Source organism: Alligator mississippiensis, chromosome 1 (genome assembly GCF_030867095.1).
Source record: "Alligator mississippiensis isolate rAllMis1 chromosome 1, rAllMis1, whole genome shotgun sequence".
NCBI classification, from domain to species: domain Eukaryota; kingdom Metazoa; phylum Chordata; order Crocodylia; family Alligatoridae; genus Alligator; species Alligator mississippiensis.
In genome coordinates, this window is record NC_081824.1 from 474914757 (window position 1) to 474935984 (window position 21228).

A 21228-nucleotide genomic window follows, 5' to 3' on the forward strand; every position below is an offset into this window, starting at 1 on the left:
TGTAAAACTGGAAGTGGGACAATGGGAGACAAAATACATTGCTACCTCTGGGATATGCCTGGACTCGTGGGATTAACACCCTTCCTTCACAAGACGAGTTTGATTCCCCTTGGTCAAGCCTTAGTTTCTGTCTCCTCTACCGACATGCACTTCTGATAAGAGAGCTCCCCGCTCCAGCGCTGGGTGGACGTGGGGTTTGGACCCGGTTCAAAGGAGGCCACTGTGGACTCGTGCTGGTTCCTCTGTCCTGGATGTGTGTCTCCCCGCTAGCGCGTCCCAGCACTGGTCTGGTTGGGAGAGGAGAGATGTGCTTGTCTCTGGGGTGCAGTTAGCTACGGAGATGGGGAGGGAGGATGTCAAGGTAATACTGTCCAATAGGAGAGCCGGTTGTTCACCATTGGTGCCATCTCTAGACCGGCCATCAAAATAACGACACTTCAGTAATTTGTGCTCTCCGATCATCTGTGTTATCAAACGGCCAAACTGAATTAGAGTTTCAGAGTGGGGACTTTCCTTGTTTTCTGATTCATGTCAAGCTTTTGGTCTTTTGTTTCACAGGCTGCGGGGGGCTGCAGAGCAAGCCTGGAGAAGGAAATCTTTCTCATCCTCAGGGATTTGACCCATGCTGGAGGGTTTTTAAAATCTTACCGGGCCTTCCTGCCACCAGGCCAAGTCCTGGACCTTCTCCTCAGCAGGTAAGAGCCAAGAGCTGTGGAGGAAGCTGTAATAGCCTTGAGAGGTGGGGCACTGCGAGCAATGATGTCAGATAGTTTTGAAGAAGGCGTAATTAAGAAGCCAAATGATATGCATGTTTTTCTCACAAGCCTGACAAATTCAGTGTTTCAGTTGAAACTGGGTTGAAAATGCCTCCCCCATCCGAGCACTTTATCAAAGAAGGAGACCGAGAAGTAAAATGGACGGTTTGGTTCTTTAGCGGACAGGTAGGACAGCTGGAGGCAAGCAGTCCTCCGAACAGCTGGACACACTGCTGGAAAAACCAGGGTCACCAATGCAGGCGGTCACTGTCCCTCCGCAGAACTCTTTGCTCCATGAATCGGGCTCTGCTGGATCAGGAGAGGGATTTCACAGGGCTAAAGGCACAAAGCATCGCTGTCCCTTCCTCCCCCTGCGCCACAATGCTCCCCCAGCTCTGCTCTCGTGGAGAGACAGCAGACCGACAGCTTTGGTTTTCAGGGAAAACCCTGGTTGAGCCGGACGAAGGGGATGAAAGACAATGATGTTCTTCATCTTTTTTCTCTAACATAGTTTGACTAGAGAAATCTTCATGTTTCATTGTCTGGGCAAGGTTCTGACGTAGACCGTCTTACGCTTCTGACAGAGACCGTTTTTTAAATAAATGTTGAAAGTATCCATTTTGATATTTAGGCATGGGCACCTGGAGATCCCACGAGCAGCGGGAGATGCCAGCCAGGCCAGACAAGAACTTGGGAAGTAAGTGTGGCTTTCTGCTGTACAGCAAAACCTCAGTCAGGATTCAGAGGATGTGGTAAACTTAATCAGATCTATCTATCTATCTATCTATCTATCTATCTATCTATCTATCTATCTACATAGGCTGTATCTCTCTATCTGGCTCTATCTATCTATCTAGATAGATTTCTAGATAGAGAGAGAGAGAGAGAGAGAGAGACAGCCAGCCTTATTTGTATAAAGAAAGAATTAACTGTACGATGCCTACACGAATTGCCAGAGACTGGGATGCTGCCCCAAAACTGAACAGATGTAGTCTTTTATTTGTGGATCCATCATTTCTGGGAGAGCAAACAAAGCATGCAACACTGCAAAACGTGGCCCAAATGTAGCAAGAAAAAAGAAAGCAAGAAAAGTAGGAAGCGAGAATAGCCAGGCGATTTGTGTTGTGTAAAGGTTGGGTTTGGGGCAGGATGTTTGTGTTTTGCCTGTGTCTCCTCTACTTGTTTGCCATAATACTGGACCAAATTGGAGGATGCTGCTATAGGTAAACAAAGTTATAATTGTCCATATTTTGCATCTTGAGGATACAATTCAGTATTCATTCCCTAGTTTGGATCAGTAATTAGGAGTGGTAAAACGGGTGTCAGTGAGATCAGACCATGATTAGGTAAAACGGCGCCCAGATCACAATTCCTTGCTGGCTCACAGCAGAAGGGATATATTCATCTGCTTGATACAGGTTTGAATGACAAATATCACTGTGATAAAGCCTGACTATGACGGGATTTTGTCAATGTATTTGTTTTCAGCCCACTAGCCCTGCTGTTTTCCATGTGGCTGCACAGCTTTGCGGAGGATTTTCAGGAGCCACCAAGTTTCAATACCTTGAACAAAGTCGTGGCATACCTGGAAAGGAACATGCCTGCCTCCCAGCCATTAAAAGAGGCAGAACAACTGCTGGTTACGTTTCAGCGAGAACAAGTTGAAAATGGGAGTAAGTTATATTTTTGCTCAAGCTATCACTACCTAATCTCCCAACCCTCACTAAAGAATTGCATTTTGGGGGGTTAATGTTACCAACATTCAGATCGCCAAGGTTGCTAATAGGTGTCTAATGAGGTCGTGTCCTGGGTTTGGTTTCAGTGGGCCAAGAAAATGTTCAGGTCTAAGTTGAGATCCAACTGTTGCTCAAAGTGAGCACAAGTTTCCAGCGGGGTTCTTCTTGCATTTATTTCTTGTAGTCATATTTGAAAAAGGTCCTTAAACTTTGAGCGACAGACACCTCACTTGAATGAGAATGAAATGATCCAAATCTTGAAATAACGGAGAGTAATTACATTAAATTGTCTGTGTGCCAGGGAGTGCGGAGAGGGCAGGTCAGTGTCTCATTTGCGAGTGTGATAGGAACTGTTTGATAGCGATCACTTATTTTGTGTGTCCATCAGGTTTGCTCGTGTTTATACAAAGCTGAACAACTTATTCTTTCAAAAGTTCATCATGCTTCTCCGTGAGCACATGTAAAGACTCGGTGCCGAGTCATTGTTGTAAGGGATTTATTTAGTGAGAAACATGTAGACGGAGCTTTCTATATGCAGCCTGAACTCTACAGACCCCCTCGACGACTCTATGCAGCCTCCACCCATGTGGATTAGACTGCAAGGCTGGGACAATAGATATCCCAAAGGGCTCTGGCAGATGTGATTTGACTCCATAAAGTTAAGCTAAAGAGAGCGAGAGGAGAGATTCCAGTTGTGGGGGAGAAGAATCAGAAAAGGAGGAGAGAGAGATGATTTTTGTAAACAGTTGTTATAAAATTTCATTTCTGTGGCTTCTTTTCATCAAATATCCACACTTAACTAAGGCTGGTCCAGCCATTTTCACTCGCCTCATTTAGCTCCAAATAATTGGTGTATTTAGGCCAGCCCAGGGACCAGCTCGAGGACCAGCCCGGGGAGCAGGCCAAGGACCAGCCTGGGGAGCAGCCCAAGGACCAGCCCAAGTCCCAACCTGGGGACTTGCCAGAGGGCTATCCCAGGGACCTGCCAGAGGCCCAGCCCAGGCACCTGCCCAAGGACCAGCCCAAGTCCCAACCCAGGGAGCAGCCCGGGGACTTGCAAGAGAGCTATCCCAGGGACCAGCCCAAGTACCAACCCAGGGACCATCCCAGGGACCTGCCGGAGGGCCAGCCCAGGGACCTGCCTCAGGACCAGCCCGGGGACCTGCCTCAGGACCAGCCCAGAGTCCAGCCTCAGAAAAAGGTATGGTCTGGAAGCTTTTGTTCCAAGTATTCAATATGAAAAGGGTATGCGGAACTGCCGATATTTGTATTCTATGTGAAAATAGACTTTCCACATCCAGTATTTACTCCTGTCCCCGAGAAAGCTGTTCAGAGCTGTGACCAAACACAAGTGCATGGCTGCAAACAGCACAAGTGGCCCACTGGGTGAAAATCTGACCCCTCATTGCATGTGGTGTCAGATAAAGATGTTTCAAAATGAGGCATCTTCTGTAACGTGCGTGTGCTGGGGCTCCCAGCCTGTGGGTGTTTTCAGAGTGGGAGGGGGACAAGGGAGCAGGAGCTGAGTCTTGGGGTTTTTCAGCCCCCCTCTGCAGGCTGGGCCCAGTGTATTGCAGGCCTCCCAAGGTGGGGGGCTCCAGTTCCCCCACTCCACCCCTCAGCACCAGCTGAGGAGCCCCAAGAACGAGCTCCCTGCGCTTCCTTCCCCCCCTGCCATGCTGAAACAGCCAACACTGCACAGAGCCTGGCCCTTGCTGTAGGAACCTGCTTGCAGGCTCCCAGAGGGCAGCTAGATCCCCACCCCCCGGACCAACAGTGACCTTCTGTTTGGTCTTGGGTAATGCTGTCACTCAGACCGCTTTGCAAACATTGCTCTGAGTTACAGCTGGGAGCTCCACTTCTCTCTGCACCCTTAGGACACGTCCACACACGCAAGCACTATTCCTAGGGCTGTGCGAAGCTTCGGTAGCTGATTCAATTTGGAGGAGATCCTTCCCGATTCAGCGGTAGAATCTCCGAATCCAAATCGAAACAGGAGACCAATTAAAAGGTCCAGATAAGCGGGGTTGTTACTCAAATTTGATCTTATGGTGACGTAACAGTCAAGATTTTGGAGCGTGCTGGCTGCTACGCCACAGCCAATCTTTGAATGAAAGTCCTCACTCAGCACATCCAGGCAGCGTCGGCTGCCACAACTTTGTGTAAGAAGAAAGAAAAAAGAGGGAGGCTTGCTGTTTTCGATGGTTGTTGACATTTGGCCTATTTTGGATTTTTTTACCATGCTTAGCTCCACTTTGTGGGCATGGCCCTGTTAACGTGAGGCTACTGGCTTTCTATCTCCATTTTACTCCTGACTTATTATATTATTCTTATCATTAATTTTGGTGGGCTGCAGAAGGATGGCTCCCTGGTTTCTTCCAGGTGCCCTTGTCCTGCACCACAGCCACTCACGGTTGGTTTTGTGCCCCTGCAGGTCCGTGCGCGGCGGAGGCAACCGGCTTTCCGTCGCATCTTCTCAAGAATTTTTTCTTGTTTCCAGGTCCCGGTAAGTACGGAGACTCCTCGGCACCTCAGAAGGAGAGAGCTTCCTGCTCTCATCCTTTTCCCCTCCGGGGCATCGTCCCTGTTTTAAGTTCTCAACCCACTTCCTTTGAGCTCTCTCCACGCCTCTCTCTCTCCTCCTCCTTCTTCCTTCCGGTTGTTGCTGGGGGCGGCTTGTCACTGCTCTCCGTCCCGTGCCAGCCACCCCAAACTGACGGGAACTGATGAATCTGGGCATCTTTCATCCTCCCGCATCCCAAGCTCTCACTCCTGGTTCGTCAGGCGAGAAGTGGTTGTGCTTGGAGCGCCTGCTCCGGCACTCCTTCTTGTCTTTGGGGTACTTCTCCTGGGTCCCTGTAATCTCCTCTGAGCAGGCAGCGTGATCTTCGCTGCCAGAGACCAAATCAAATAGGAAGCCTCCAAATCGATTCGGAAAAAATTCGGCCCAATTTGGAGATTCGGCCATAAACTAAAGAGGCAGCAGTCCTCAAGGACGCTGGGCACATCTTCCTCCAGCTGGTGAGTCTGTTGTGGTGGGATGAGTGGGTAGGGAAAGGGCACGGGGGGGCGGGGGGGCAGATCAATGCCCCCACTGTGCGGGAGGGATTGGGGCTGGGGCTTGGACAAGCTGCCCAGCCAGGGCGTGAGGACGTGGGAGTCTGAGATGGGGGCGAAGGGTGAAATGGCTTGCTCCGGGCAGACGGGGGTAAGCAGCAGCAGGTCATAACCCCACATCTATTACTACCATGCCCACATCCTGTGCCCGCACCACCCCGGCTGGGCAAGCAGCAGCAGCGCCCATATCCAGTGCTCCCCACACTCTGCCTGGGCAAGAGGCAGCAGTGCCTGCATCCCACGGCCCCCACACCCTGTATGTGCATGGCCCTCTGTCTAGGACCTCTGGAGGTTTCTAGATGCCAGAGACTGGCAGGTGGGGGTGGGAGGTCTATGTTGTGTGAGGGCTGACCGTTTTCTTATGTAGAGCTGAGAGGAGAGTTGCATGGGATGGTTTAGATAGAGCTGCTCATGCTTCAGGCGGGGGGTGGATTAGATGGTCTCTGGAGGTCCCTTCCAGCCCTGCTTCTCTAGGACTCTGTCTGTGACTCTGCGGTACCAGCTCACACCTTCCAATGAAGTGAGCCGCGCTCTGTATGGGCAAGGCTCAGAGTGGAAACTAGAGGAAATTTAAAGGGCAACCAACAGGAAAAATAGCAAAAGACAGAGGAGTCTGCAAACACAAAGGAGTGGAGGAGATGGAAGCAGAGCGTCCAGTGGTTTGGAATATTGGCTTGACTTTTCAGATCACGAGACAGCCCATTTCCTTGGGTGAAGAGCCTTGCCCAATATGTAATAATAGAGGACGGTCAGTAGGCACATCCGCTGTGCAGGAGCTCCTTCCTGAACAAAGCACATTGTGGAGCCTGGAAAGCCACTCTTTTGTTCAGCAGACTAGGCTCTTTGGGTACAAGTGGTATCTTTTATGACACCAACTAAATATCCATTGCAAACAGGAAAATTCGGTATCCTCCAAGTTTCAGGGGTGTTAGGTGTAAGTGGATGTCTTGATATGAATACTTCATTGCAAAGACCAAGTTCCTCCTGTAGGTAGGACACCACCACTTACAACATCGCAGAACCAGGTATAGACCCCGAAATGCCTGCTTGTGTTTGTGCTGTTTTGTTCCTACTGCTTGCATCATGTTTCTGACTTTTTCTCTTCATTTATTTTTTATTCTTTACCTCTCTCACTGCTCATCACCATGTTCATCTGTACCTGCATGGACACACCTTGTGCACCGTGACATCAACTGCATCTGCATTTTACTACCAGCAAAACAAAGACACCCGCATTGTGCGGTGCATTATAAATGACAGCGAAGGCGGTGAAAGCAAAATCATGGTAAGTGATGTGGAAGAGTTGTGTAGATTTATTACTGGATGTGTTTTCACTCTGGATGACAATGTAGATGTGAAAGCACGCACCACTGGTAGGAATGGGTGTGTGTGCACAGGTAGGCAGACAGATACACTGCAGACCAGCTTGAAGGCAAGTCACTGAAAGATGCTGTATAGCAATAGATAGTATGTAGTTATACAAGGATCCTCAAGGGCATGAACTTCTAGATATCCTCATGTATTCTCCTTCAGTTTCTCTTCTAGAAAAGGAGAGCTGGAAGGGACCTCAGGGGGTCATCTAGTCTAACCCCCTGCTGAAGGCAGGACCAGTTCTGCCTCAACCTTCCCACTCAAGTTATGTCTAAGCTAGTCTTAATCCTGCACAAACCAACCTCCCACACAACCACTATTCCCAGTGCCCCAAACACCAAGGGTAGCTGTAACCTGCTACATAAATGACATACAGGAACAGTTGTAGTTCGCAGTATTTTTTGGCTGCAGTTTTAAAGACCTGAATCCCTGCAAGTGAACTATGGGTCTGACCCAAATCCTGTTGAAGGTGGGAAGAATCTTTCTGCTGATTTCAAAAGGGATTGCATTGAGCCCTGTGCTTTTTCACAACCCATTGCACTTCCACAGGAGCGTGGAAGCAAGAAACAAGGCCAAAAAACTTCACAGGTGTCAAAGAAAGTATTTGCCACCTCAGACTGTAACTCAGTTGATGCCTGTGAGCAACATATAGGACAAGGATTTACATGGAAGGGGTGGCTAGGAAGATGGGCACGTCATGTCTCCAAATGTTTGGTCGAGGGAATGACTCTGAGTTGCTGGTGCCCCAGTTAGTGCATGCCCTGTCTTTTTGAATGCAAACATACTGCACTGTCAGGTGTACCGCAGTTTTCTGCTCAGCGGCAGCTAGAAAGTCATTCCAAAAACATGACCTTTTCTCACTACTCTGAAACTTAGGGCCAGATCCAAAGGTCAACTGAAAACAGACTTCCATACACAAAGAAGCAAAATCATTCACTGCAAAATCCCTTTTCCAGCTGACTTGCCAGGACAGGACGGCAGACGTAATTAAAAAAATCTTGGAGGCGAACAACCGAGGAATGGAGGACTTGGCCAACTACGAACTTGTGCAGGTGCTGTCAAAGGACAAAGGTAAGAAAGCAAAACATTTTACCGGTGAAAATAGCCTGCTTGTGCTTGCAGAAGAACATGCATATGACTCCATTTCAGAAAGAGTGGGCTGTTTTCACCTCCAAGCCAGGTGGAGGAGACCTCCCTCTTGATTACCTGGAGGAGTCAGCACACCTCTACTCCCCTTTGGGATGGCATGGGTGCAGGTGGGGAAGACTTGCAATGGGAGATTCAGCACTGACATGTGTCCAGCTGTCTGAAGTCAGGGCCAAATGACAAAGAAGAGAGAGCTGGGAGCATCACCCGTAGACTGACTGGTGCCCAGAAAGCCACAGGGACGACACAGGCCAGATCCACATCCTGCTTCGAAACTCGACGCCCTCTGCACCAGGACTTTGGGATGACTTGTGTCATCTCAGCATCGCAGCATTCATTGTGGCGCAGCACAGTACAGCCTCCCTCTCCTCCACTTAGTTTAGTATTGGCGGAAGCCAATTTTGGTCCTGATATGTCCAGTGCCCTTGTGAGTTATTCCGTCCTTGACTTCAACAACTTCCTGGACAAGACTGAAGTTTCCTAGATGTTTGCCATGGGCATGGCTTCTTTCTTGCCCGTGCAGGTGACCTGGGTCACAGGGCTATATCCCACTTCACCTCGTGTGCCTGAACATGCTCATCGGGGCAGGCTCTCCCTCTTTCTAGTACACTGTTTGGCACACAGAGCTCCCTAGTTGCTTTCCAGCTCATTTTCTCCATGAAGTAACTTCTTAGGGGCTCAGTCTAGAAAGTGCTGGCAGCATCCTTGGCACTGAAGATGGGGCAGTGCTTGTCATGAGAAACAGTCCTTGTGGCTAGTCAAAGCTACCCAAGAAGAGACCTGTCAGGGTTTCATTTACGCCTGGATTTTCCAGACAAACATTGACTGATAGAAAAATAGGGCTGGAAGGGACCTCAGGAGGTTATTAGTCCAAATCTCCTGCTCAAGGCAGGATCATCTCTACTAACACATCACAGACAAATGGTTGTCTGATTGGCACTTAAACACTACCTGTCCTTACTGGGGACAAAGGTTGCACAAGCTCTCTCAGTCATCTGTGTCGGGACTTCACCACCTGCGAGTTCGGAAGTATTTCCTCGTTTCCAGCTTCAATGTCCCCTGTTGGAAAGTAAGCCCGTTACTGTACCTGCTACAATCACAGAAAACTAGAGATCCTCTTTACAAGTAACAACCCTTTTGGAAGATTTCTAACACCCGCTCCATTTTCTCAGGATGACATAATCCAGGTCTTCCAACTTTTCCTGTCTAGGAAAATATTAGACCTTTCCTTGTTGTTGTTGCTCTTCTCCGGACTCCTTCTAGGTTGTCGGTTTCTCAGGAAGCATGATGCCTCGAACTGGCCCCAGTTCTCCAGCTAAGGCCTCCCGATGCTGAACATAATTGAAAAACGGCTCCCCTCCTTTGCATACAACATGCATATTAACACAGCCCCACACGCTCTGGTTCTTGTTTGGGTTTTGTAACAATATTACAGGGATGACTCAGATTTAGCTTGTGCTCTACTCCTGTAACTACTATATTATTCTTTCATTACTGTAAGACCATTTTCCTTAATATTCCCTCGAAGGTACAACCAATTTCCCCGATTCCTTTTTCCTTTAAACTTACGTTCCATGGGACCCTGGCCACCAGTTGTTTGAGGTTTTGCATGCCCCTGCTAATCTTTACTATTTATTTGAACTCTTGTCATGCCAAAAGCCATACTTATGGTCAAAGACCCTACTAGGGAAAGCACTGTATCAATCCAGAGCATTACCCACAGAACAGCTTCACCTTCACAGAGGGCTACTGGATTGTAGGCATTGCACTTGCAGTGTCTGGCAAGCCCTAAGCCTGCTGGGTATCTTGAGTGGCAGGAGGAGAGTCTACCATCAATCCCTGACCATTGCGAGGTCAAACTATCATCACCATCAAATCAGCAGCAGTATCAGGCCCTGCCCTGGGTTTACCGGCCCTCTTTCAGAGCCAGTGAAGAGAGGGAGGATGCAAAGCGAGGGGAGAAAGCCAGGCTGAGCAGGCTTCTTTCTGCTCACCTCTGGCACCCAGCAACCCAACGCCCCAGTGTGCCGCTCCCCACACACGCACCTCTCCAGAAAACAGCTGTCTCCCATTGCTAGCAGACAGGGACCTGTGAGCTCCGGGAGCAGCAATCTCCTCTGCTGCCATAAGGCACGGTGCAAGCCCTGCTCTTGGTGCATGAGGAGGTAAAGGGGTTGTCTCAGCTGAATGGAAAAGAATTTGTCTTGCCCTAGTTGTTGAATAAAGAACCCAACACGTGCAAGCTGTAGACAACCACACATGGAAATGATGCATTAAGGAAGCAAATCAAACGGTTGTCTTTCAACCTACACGTGCAGCCCTGTGTGTATACATCGTGCTACTGTCTGTAGTCAGTGATCTCCGAGCCTGAAAACGGTTTCATTTAGTGCACAGGTAAGTTTGGTGTTCTCAGACTTCCAGACGCATGACTTTGGATGGTCCAACATCTTCTCATACTTTTGCTGCTGGTGGGAAAGGAGGTGTTATAACTAGTAAAAACCCAATTAAAGAACCTCATTTAGACTTCCAAGTGGCACGTGCCCAGCCAGAATGCACCTCTGAACGCTCCCCCATTTTTGCTTGTAGTGTTACTATCCAGAGTAAATCACTCGACGCTTCTTTGCTTTTCTCTTTCTGCAGAGCTCGTCTTCCCAGAAAGAGCCAATGTATTTTATGGAATGAGCAGCAAATGCCCTGCAGCCCTTTCACTCAAAAAAAAGGCACGTTTCAGTTTGTACCATGGCCCACAAAAAAGAGGCAGCACCTACAGAGATGATTCAGAGTCAGAATCCGAGGAAGAACTGCCATAAATCCTGCTGTCAGGCTGGGGGACCCTGGGAACCTGCGGGGGGTTGGGGTGCAGGCATGGGAGGGATAGGGGGAAATGGGAGGGAGGTTTGTTTGAAGCGGGGGATGGGGTTAGGGTTTGCAATTGCAAAGAAGCAGACACCCGGGTGGGGGAAGGGGTATATTCCCTTCCCTCTGCCCCCCCAGCCCTGCCGGTGCCCCTCACTCCCAACCCACAGCCCCTTTCCCACCCCCACATACCTCCTGGTGCTCCTCCCTTGTCCTGCAGAGAATGAAAGAGGACATCAATCTCTTCTTCCATTGCCCCGATCCCCTGCCGCCTGCTCACCTCTGCCTGGAGCCCCCTCTCCTGCCCCTCTAGGGCCTCAATCCGGGCACGAATTGAGAATGTGGCACAGGTGAGGGACCCCCGGCCCCCACTCTACCCCCAGGCCTGAGAGGTCCCTCCAGGCACCTCCCGCAGACAGGGGTCTGGGCACTATTGACCCACCCAAGGGGCCTATCTGGGTGGACGCCTCCCAGGAGCTGGTGGCTGGAGGCAGCAGCAGGGCAGGGGCCTTGGCTGCGCTCCGTGTCACCCCATAATAGCACCCCTCCTCCTTCACTTATCTGAAGTCTCTGTCATAAGCCCCCACGTGCTCCTGCCCACGACTGGCCTGGGAACTGCCGCAAACTGCTCCCCTGTTGCAGTCCCTGTTCGCTGGCTGCCAGCTTCCATTGGCGTGCTTGTTTTCAAAATGATTTAGGAACGCTTCTGGGGTATCTCGGTGTTGGTTGTGAGAGAAGATTGGGGTGTTCGGGCTGAGGGGAGCAGCTGGGGCTGGCTAAGCGCCTGCGACTCCAGTGTTTGACTGCATGCTGAGTCCGGCGAGACCGTGTTTGCACTTGAACCTGGCCTCTCAGGCATCATGCTCACGTTGGCGCTGGGCCTCCTTGTGCTGGCACTTGGCCTCCTTCTCCACCATCTCCATTCGCTTCAGCTCTAGCTCTTGCTTGGGCTTGCACTCCTCAGCTTCCAGCTGCAGCTGGGATTTGCACAAGTCCCACTCAGAGGACGGCCCCTCGGGTTCTGCATGGACCCGCGGAGGTGATCTTGCGGCCCAATCATCATCACACAGGATCTGAATCAGGTCTTCTCTCATTGGCTCCTTTCCCTCTCTTTCATCACCTCTTTCAAGTTGACCACAGTCATGTGGTCATACTCGTCAGCCATTCCAGCTATCTACACTGCCCACTTGACCCAATGCCAAATTAGAGATTGTTTGCTCCAGGGTTTCCAGCGACTCTGTTCCCTTCCCCAAATGATGACTTCAAGACATCAGGATGTCAGATCCCACAACTTTCATGACACGCTGTGGGCCAGTAGATGGTGCTTCGCATTGAGCCATCCACCTCACTGCGCCCAACCACCTTCCAGGCTCCAAGTGCCTCTGTGGGGGCACCTCACGTCTAGCCGACCCCACTCCTGGAGCACACCTGCAAGCCTGGGGGTCATGAAGCCACCATCCATGATCTAGACTGATCTTGGCCCTGCTCCCCATGGGAAAAACAGGCCTAGTAGTCCTTGATGGTATTTGATCCACTGCAAGAACTCGGGGTGCTTCCCTGTCTGAAGCAGAAATAGTGGGTTCCCTTATTCCCCTGAACCAAGGGGATCCCAAGTCATAAAGTACACCCTCTCCCAATGAGTCTCCCACGTACACAGGAGAAATGTATTGGTTACAAGGAGTAGGCTTGGAATAAGGCACAGGATAGCACAGGATAGCACAGTATCAGAGAAATCCCTTTGAGCATTCGGTGGCATGGTAGCCTTTGATCACACATCTGGGTTAATGCAGGCTATATATTTAGTTAGTAGGGCTGTGCACATTTTTCCCAGGTCTTTCATTTCAAAGCTGTTTCAATGCGTTTTGAGCTCAAAAGAGTGACATTGAAACAAAACAAAAGGATTTGAAACAGCTTCAAAAGGAAACGAGGGACCTCAAAACATTTAGACAGTTTTAAAGTCGTTTGAGTTTCAAAGCTGGGCTTACTTGGCTTCAGCACCGGTCTCAGGTGACAGGGCAGCCTCCTTTCATGAGGCTCACAGATCTGGGGCTGGCATCCCTGGAAGGAGTCCGGCACAGCGTGGCAGCCTTCCCGGGGGTACAGGCTGCACCCAGCATTGGAGATAAATGCTGCTGCCTCCTGTCCCAGGCAGCAGCTGCAGCCTCCCCTCATCCGGCACAGATACAGGAGTTTGCACCCCCAGGAGTAGTGTGGCACAGCCCAGCAGTCCTCCCAGGGGTGCAAGCCCCTGGATCTCCACCCTGGACGAGAGGCTCCTTCTTTCATTTGGAATCCTTTTGTCTTGTTTCAATCTCACTCTTTTCAGCTTGAAACACTTTGAAACAGCTTTGAAATGAAACACCCCATGACATTTCTCACAGCCCTATTAACTAAATACGTTGCGTGCAGTGACTCAGATGTGCGATTAAAGGCTACCATGTCACAGTTTGCTTTAAGGGCTTTCTGTGATATTGCTCTATCCTGTTCCCTATCCAAATCCTGCTCCTTGTAACCAATAAAGTTCTCCTCTGCACCTAGCATGGGAGACTCATTGGGAGAGGGTGTACTTTATGCCTTGGGATCCCCTTGGTTTGGTTGAGTAAGGGGGACCACAATTTCTGCTTCAGACAGGGAAGCACCCCAAGTTCTTGCAGTGGATCAAATACCATGAAGGACTACTAGGCCTGTGTTTCCCATGGGGCACGGGGCCAAGATCAGTCCAGATCGCGGATGGTGGCTTCATGACCCCCAGGCTTGCAGGTGTGCTCCAGGAGTGGGGTCGGCTGGACGTGAGGTGCCCCCATTGAGGCACTTGGAGCCTGGAAGGTGGTTGGGTGCAGTGAGGCAGATGGCTCAACACAGGAATACCTGCTACTGGCCCACCACGTGTCATGGTAGCTGTGGGATCTGACAACCTGCTGTCTTGAAGGCATCATTTGGGGAAGGGAACAGAGTCACTGGAAACCCTGGAGCAAACAATCTCTAATTTGGCATTGGGTCAAGTGGGCAGTGTAGATAGCTGGAATGGCTGACGAGTATGACCACATGACTGTGGTCAACTTGAAAGAGGTGATGAAAGAGAGGAAGGAGCAGAGGAGAGAAGACCTGATTCAGATCCTGTGTGATGATAACCAGGCCACAAGATCACCTCCGCGCGTCCATGCAGAACCCGAGGGGCCGTCCTCTGAGTGGGACTTGTGCAAATCCCAGCTGCAGCTGGAAGCTGAGGAGTGCAAGCTCAAGCATGAGCTGGAGCTGACACAGATGGGGATGGTGGAGAAGGAGGCCCAGTGCTAGCACCAGCATGAGTATGATGCCCAAGATGCCAGGCACAAGTGCAAACATAATCTCTTAGGAGTCCAGCAAAGCTCGGTAGCCCTCCCGGTGGTGTGATCCCCTGGATCTGTGCCCTGGACGAGAGGAGGCTGTCCTGTCACCTGGGACCAGCACTGGGCATGGGGCGCAGCGAGCACCAGCGATAATTGCTGCTGCCGCCTGTCCCAGGCAGCACCTGCAGCCTCCCCTCTGCGATCCCTGCCAGGTCATATTGCCCACTAGGAGCCGGCGGGCTAGCTCCTCCTGCTTGTTCCCCATGCTCCTGGCACTGGCGTCCAGGCAGCTGAGGCCCCAGCTGACCCCCTCGATGTCCTGAGACGCTGTGAGAGAACCAGACCGTTAGTATTTTGGAAAGAAGTTTTGTTCGTGTCCTGCACAAGGGAGCTTTCCTGGGTGCAAGTCCCCGGGCAGACCTCTCGGGCTAAGGGGTCCGGACGGCAGATAGGTCCCTCCGTGCCCCTCAGGAGAGATTTCCCCCCACCCAGCGTGCCCTCCTCTGGGTGGGAATACTTACCCCCGGAGCACATACCTCCTCCTTCGGTGTCTCCGTCGGAGTCTCCTTTGTGGGGCGGGGAGCTACCTGTAGTGCAGTGCCAGGGAGGAGTGGCCCAGCTCTGTGTGCGCTGGACCTGGAGACGACTGTTTTCCAGGTAGCTCCAGGGGGTTTTTGTGGCCAGTCTTCTTCGTGGCCACCTCCTCCCCCTTCTCCTCCCCATCCTTCTTCTCTGTGCCATTTCCCTGGAGTAGGGCCCGGCGGTAGTTGTCGATGTGGTCTTCATAGGCCCCGATGTGCATAGCTGGCGTCCCTCCTGCTCAGGCTCCTGCACTCGGCCCTCCAGGGACTCCAGCAAGGAGCACATCCCACAAGTGGGGGAGCGCCTGTGCTCGGGGCCAGCACCGCTGCCACCCCAGGCAGCCCCGCCGTGCAGGGCCAGGGCTGCACGCTCTGTCTGCCTGGGGTCTGGGTGCGGGGAAGCTGAAGCTGACAGGCACGGTGAGCCACTGCCACGGCTGCGAACTACGTCTCATACTTACCTGGTCTCAGCAGCTGCTCTTCAGGCCCGTGGGCTCAGGCCGCTTGCTGGGACCAGCCCTCTGGGCGCCCTGTACGTGCCCCTCTGCACGGGCTCCTGTGCAAACCGCTGCTCCCCAGTTGGGCTGCACCTGTTCGTGCGCTCTGTTCCCGGGGCTCCCGGGGGGGCTCAGCTAAGTAGGGACTTGCGGGGGGGGTTCACTCCCAGGCTCCACTCAGCCGACATGTCCTGCCCAGCTTGGCCCCAAACACACACATGCACACACTCACTCACGCACACTCACACTTCCTCACGCTGTACAAGCAGCCCTGGGCTCACTCGCCCCCTCTCACGGCCGAGCTCCTACCTCCTGGCTCTTCGCTGGGGCGCCCGGGTCTTCGGCTCCCAGGGACACAACAGGCATGAACCCATGTGTCCCCCTGGGGAGCAGACCCAATAGCAATATTGACTAATGGAGGCCACTGGATGTTCCCCACCTCCCGTGTCTGGGACAGCACCGCACCTACTGCCGCGTTGGAGGCATCCGTATGCAATAGAAATGGTTTGGTGAAGTCGTGTGTGTACGCCCCTGGCTGGGTGCACAGAGCCTGTTTAACTGAGAAATGCCTGCTCCAGCTCAGGTGTCTCAGGTGTGCAGCCCCCCGCTCCCTCCCAGCCCTACCGGCATCCCTCACTCCTGACCTCCCCCAGCCCTGCTGGTGCTCCTCATTCCCAACCCACGTTTCCCTGCTCCCCCCGGTAACCCTAGATAGGGGGGCATCGGCAGAGGGGCAGGGGGCAGGGGATGTCTGCAGGGGAAGGGGGTGGGGGGTGCAATGCATGGGGGGTTGGGTGGGGAATGGGTAGGCACAATCTGGGAGGGTGGAGGGTAAGCACAATCCACGGGAGGGATTATGGGTATGCAGGATCTGCAGGGGATTTCTGGGCTCCAGGAAGGTTTGGCAGGATCAGGTTTTTAGCCCCCAGCCTGGGTCAGTTCCGGTTTTCATCTACATGTGGCAAAAGCACGGACGTGCATCCAGACAGGGTCTGCAGAATGGCTGCGCAACCTCCATTCCTGAGATGGCCAACTGTATATAGTTAAAACATTTCTGTTTCTATTATTTAATGCAATAAAATATTTATCAGTTAAACAGTCCTGTTGAAGGTCATCTTTTTCAACAGTTGCACTCTCATGAACAAGATGTCTTTTCAAAAGTCAAAATGCTTCTTAACAAGACGTACTTGCAACCCTACTGCTCCTCGTGCAATCCTACTGCTCTTCCTCCTCCCTTTGATTCAGCATTCATTAATATTGTACTGAAATTATGATAACATTAGGAGTTAGCTGGTGTTTTGTGCGTGGCTGGCCCTGGGATGTTCAGGCAGCCGCCAGGTGTTCAGACATCCCTCGGGGAAGTGAAAGTCATTGGAGTGAAAGCAGACACTTGGCTCTTGGATGGCTCCGGCGTCAGGACCCCAGCCTGCTGCTCAGAGCATGGCAGCAGGAAATGAAGAAAACCGAGAACCATTTTCACAATTTGTTCCTCATCACGTTTTTCAGAGATAACACTTGGTATTTGGGAAACAAGTACAGCAGAAAGCGGCATGGAGAACGAGCAGCCTCCTTCTCAGACTCTTGAGGGAAACCAATACCCAACGATTTCCAATTAGTTTGAGTTTTCTCCATTATTCTTCGGGCCATTATGGATGAGATAGATCTAGATACAGATATAATCAAGGATTGAGAAGGGTACGACTCCCAGCAGGAACACAGCTTTACAAAGTAAGACCTCGTTTTGGATTGTGTACAACCGCCACCTCCCCTTTCTTCTGTCCCCACCACCCCGTGGCCCTTTCTCATCTCTGAAGTGTCTGGAGTGGACATGTTGAACTCTTAAGTCAGCTCAAAGTTCAGCTTACCTCTGAAGTGTGGCTTGGTAGCTGCACCCACCCACAATTTCCACATCCTTGTACTCTTACCTGCAAAAAGGCTCATCCTTGATGAACTGCGGTGCTTACACGAAGGTCTCTAATGACCAGAACCACCGGTCCAGGCCCCAAAGACTTGCACACCATCTTGATGCATTAAGCAGATGTCTGAACACAGTGCCCCGTGCCTCAGCACAGCTGCAGACCCAGGTCCGTTTGGGCTAGTTGCAGCCAGCTCAGGTCTGAGTTATGACCTGAGTACAGCCGACAGGAAAGTGCCGTTTTCCCCTCTCACGCATGGACACAAAACCAGGGGAGCTAAACTCACTGACCATTTCCAGGAACAGTATTTATTTGTTGGTGAGATGAAGCATGAGCACTTTTAATCTGGAAAGAAAAAGTGTTCCAAGTTAAGAGGAAGTGAAAAAGGGACGGTGAAAGAAGTGGTTATCCCAGATACTGCAGGGCGATATCTTCTATTAGACCAAGTATAGTTACAAAAAAAGTTATTATTTGCAAGCTTTTGGGCTCCCTCACTCTCCCCCAGGCAAAGGAGAAGGCACCAATTGTCCCACTTCTCCCGGGTAGAAATGTCCCTGTCCTGGATCCTGGCACTTCACCACCACTGGAGATGTCCCTGTTCCCACTCAGCTAGTAGACGACCGGGGGAGAATTGTAGGAAGAATCGGTGCCGTTCTGCAGGGAGAGGTGGAGACGACTGCAGGATTTCCCTAATCAAATGTGCACAGAATAAGTGCTTTTATGTGTGACATTATACAGAGTTAGCTCTTTCCTTTTCTGGCATTAAACAGTGCCGTGTCCTTCACTTCCCTGTAATGGGAAGAGGGAGCAGCCATTTCTCAAGGGTCATTAAAAGTTCTGTTTTTAGGAAGGCACAACTGCTGCAAGAGCTGAGACACGACAAACCGCTATCATTTTATGCTTAACTCAGATTCCTCCTCACCCATCTAACAGCTTGGTCTTCATCTATCACACGTTATCCCACCTCGGTCCCCTTCTCCACGTGAAGTGTTTTACGTGCAAAGGCAGGTGCACCGCGTAGCCTGAGTTGTAAAATGTGAGTTGCCGACCCAGGGGCCTCCCATTGTCCAGCACGTGGAGCAGACCATGGTGGGAAAGCTCTGCCTTGATACACAGCAGGGAGCTCAGTCGTGCTCCAGAGTTATTGTGTGTGCTGTGTGTGTGAGTGTGTAAGGCAGGCACTTACATCACGGCCAAGAAATGATCAGGCAGTTTTCTCTGGTCACTTGAGTGTATTTAGCACAGCCCACACAGCGATCTTCCTGTGTCACTGAGACATGCTTCATCTCTTGCCTGCGCAGCCCCTGCGGATGCCCCAGCCCTGCCTGCCTGTCTCTCAAGCCCACCAGAGAGTGGATCAAACCGCGGGAAGCTCCGCCAACCCCAATGCAGAATGAGAAAAGGGAAAGGTGAACTGAAAATACTGAAGCTTGACAGTGGTCGTTGCAAAACATTGGGAAATAAGTGCACATAGCTTAGTCTGCACTGGTTGCAAAGCAGTATTTCTGTGTGCACTGTACTACGGCATACGACTTGTTCAAGCCTTCACCATAAACCATTCCACCTGGGGCTGGGGCTGTCTGGCACTTCAGGCCTGAGCTATCACCAAGCACAATGAGATAAGGTAAGTGGCTAGGGAAGGAATAAGAGTTACGCTGGCCTCACACGTACTCACAACAGCAGCTGCTGTATTCAGAGGAAGTGCCGCTTATCTTAGAGCAATGGTTCCCCAGACATGATCCGCAAATGCAAGAGACCTCCTTCCCTGCAATTAAAAGTTTCATGATGAAAGGGAAAGGTGAACTGAAAACTACTGAAGGTTGACAGTGGTCATGGCAAAGAAGTTGGAAATAAGTGTCCTAGAGAGTGGTGGGGAGAGCACTAGGTCTCTGTTTTCTTGACTGTCCTCAAGAAGGGGACGTGCCAGCACTGAACACGTACAGGGGCGATGTGTCGAACCTACAGCGTGTCCTAGCCTTTGCTCCCACCACGGGCAGCTTGACCTCTGCAACCAAAGGGAACAGAGACGGTCCCAATGGAAAAGGTACAGATCTCAAGATTTCCATACTTGTCCTGTGCAAAGCCACCTGCATTGAAAAGGCATCCCATTTCTGAGGGAAATGTGAAATTAAGTGAAATATTTGTGATGCTATGTTCATACCTACAAGTCTACACAAAAAAGCTGAGTTCTGCATTGCTTTCCCCCGTTTTTGCGGCTATGATCCCTCCCCCTAGTTTCGGCTCCCGTTCGGGCTCCCACCTGACATTCTGCTTCAATGCCGCTAAAGAGTGGCTGGCACAAACGTCCCTCCATCGTCTCTTCCTGGAGACCACGTTAAAATTCCTCCTGATCTCATGCAGGCCCTTTCTGATGATTAGCGCGACTACTCACTTCAATTTAAGTTTTTCAATACATTTTCATGCTGTTTGGGTTCTCTAATATGCTACAAGGCAAGCAGTTTACTGTTGAACACTGACACCCGCTCCCTGCCCCGGCTGGAGATGCAGTCGATGCAAGCACAGCTGGCTGGAAAACCGAGCCCTGATTGCGGCGCTGGAGTTTTTCCCAGGGGGAACCCCCTGCCCCTCCAAAATCATGGACTATGGCCCGGGGAAGACCCCCGCCCCTTCTGCCCCATGTCAGCAATTCTCAGCCAAGGTGCCAGGAGATCCTGGGAGGGGTCTGGAGGGCGACTCACTATTCCCACTCTTAGTTGTGCACACACCTGCACAGGAGAAACCCAGATTTCACGTAGGAAATAACAGTGACAAAGGCATTCTGGCCTGCTGTGGTCTGCCTGAGGTCTTTACAAGAGATTTGCTCGATTTTTCCACAGTCAAAACAAAAGCTGACATTTTCCAAGGGGTGACTTGAGTCTGAAAAGGTGGATTAGACCGCATACGGCAGTGGCAGATGTGGAAGTGCGCAACGTAGGGACTGGGCACGGCGTGTGACCTGGATGCAGACAAAATCAACCCCATCCTGGGACTGGCTCCCCTGGAAAGTCCAGTGCAAGTTTCCCTTCCCCGCAGCGAGACCTCGCACATGCCCCAAAATGCTTCCCTGCCATTTGTGAGTGCTCCTTTTGTTGAGAGATGCCGTGGTTAAATGCTGCCCGGGGGTTGGGCCCAGAGCAGCGTGGGGAATTCAATCCTTGGTCGGTCCCCACTCAGTCAGAGGAAACCACGCCGGCGTTCAAGTATCAGAGCCCGTGCCGCACAAATGCAGACGACACACCGCCAAACACTTTGCATCTGAGATCTAGGTATTATCAGCCCTGCTGATAGGAGGAAATACGTCTTCTTTAGGAAAGAGCACAATATTATCAGCGATTATTAAAAAAACCCACAAAATAAAAAGTAACCACACACTCAAATGTACCCATCACCCAGCAGCTGACAAGGTCTAAAGACATTTAAATCAAGGAGGGTTTTTTCCCATAGCTCTTCATGTTGCACAGAAAAAGACCTAATCTATCATCAGCTAAAGCAAAGTTATGTAGTCTATAATCATCTGAATTATGGGATCACTTTATAAACTAGAAGATTTACCATGCTGACATGTTAGCCAATACTGAGCAGAGAAGAACTCAGCCCAAAACATATAAGTTTGCTTCTCAGACGTAAAAATACACCACCGCCCAGTTGCCTTGTTGTCCGGTGTGACACACGTCTCATGAGGCTCAAACAACGCCCTGAAGAGCTGACACGTCACATTTGCACCTTTTTTCCCTTTCAAAGGAAGACTGTCAAGTTGGTTAAGCTCCTAATGCATAGAAATATTTGTATGCTTTATATATGTGAGTGAAAGCTTTTTTGGGGGGGGGGTAAGTTTATTAATTGGGAAGGAAATCCAAGACACTGGAAGTAAATCTGATGGATTTTGCTTCATTATTCAAGTAAGCACATTTCAGAAGAGGTGAC